This window comes from Myotis yumanensis, unplaced genomic scaffold (assembly GCF_028538775.1).
Source record: "Myotis yumanensis isolate MYYU_CA2020_CCGP unplaced genomic scaffold, mMyoYum1.0.hap1 SCAF_13, whole genome shotgun sequence".
In the NCBI taxonomy this organism is placed as follows: domain Eukaryota; kingdom Metazoa; phylum Chordata; class Mammalia; order Chiroptera; family Vespertilionidae; genus Myotis; species Myotis yumanensis.
Window position 1 is genome coordinate 26,395,415 of NW_027223764.1, and position 896 is coordinate 26,396,310.

At 28.3% G+C, this 896-nt stretch overlaps 1 non-coding gene across 1 annotated transcript; it reads left to right on the forward strand.

Annotated features, from left to right (window-relative positions):
- Window positions 1–227: 227 nt before the first annotated feature.
- Window positions 228–331, forward strand: LOC139022246 (small nucleolar RNA U13). Its single transcript, XR_011473631.1, has one exon. It is a non-coding gene; the product is annotated as a small nucleolar RNA U13 (small nucleolar RNA).
- The last annotated feature ends 565 nt before the right edge of the window (window positions 332–896 follow it).

The window sequence follows — 896 nt, forward strand, 5'->3', positions numbered from 1 at the left end:
GAGCCCTACTATCTATTCTTGGAATTGAGTCTCATAAAATTAAGACCAAAAAAAATGGTTTGGATTTTATCATTGCCTAATCTCAGTCTATTTGAGGAAAGGGTTTTTTTTTTTTTTAAAAATAGATCTTCTACCATCAAAATAGTCTATAATTATTATTGAGTTGCTCATTGTTAATTTAAATTAAATCAAACTTTTAAACTCATTGTATAAAGAAGAAATACAGGATCCTTTTGTAGTTCATAAGTGTGATGATTGGGTGTTCACGCTGCTGTGTGAGATGGGCCGCCCATGAACCTTGTTACACTTTTGGCACATGACCTGTCTGACGTGAAAAAAAAAAAAAGAAGAAAAAAGAAAAAGAAAAAGAAATACAGTAGTTATAGATTTTATTTTATTTTTAATTTCTAGCAGTATTTCAGAAAAGGGAATTTCCAAATAAGGATCATAACAATGGAAACTCAAAGTATTTATTCCTTTTAAGGAATGTAAATACCAAAGTAAATATTATCAGGCCATCATATCATTAAATGAGATAGCCAATCGAAGTAAAGGACTCTAGAGGTTAAAGTTACTTTTACAGCCCATAGAAACAATCTTGGAAGCCTGTTTATATTATGGAACTAGTTACCTGAGAGAGAAAGAGAGAGATTTTGAAAAGATTAAAGCTTACAATGTAGAAAAGGATAAAGTAGATGAACAAATGAGAAAATAAACACATAATTTTTATAATCTACATTTAAAATTTGCTAAAGATCCATGATATAAAGACATATTTTTCAACATATTACAATTACATTCCTGAGAATAATTAATTTATAGATCCAGTAACAACTATAGAATTAGTTGCTCTTTGAGAAAATTTTCTTTAGGCTGAGTTTTAAATTAATTAGTTT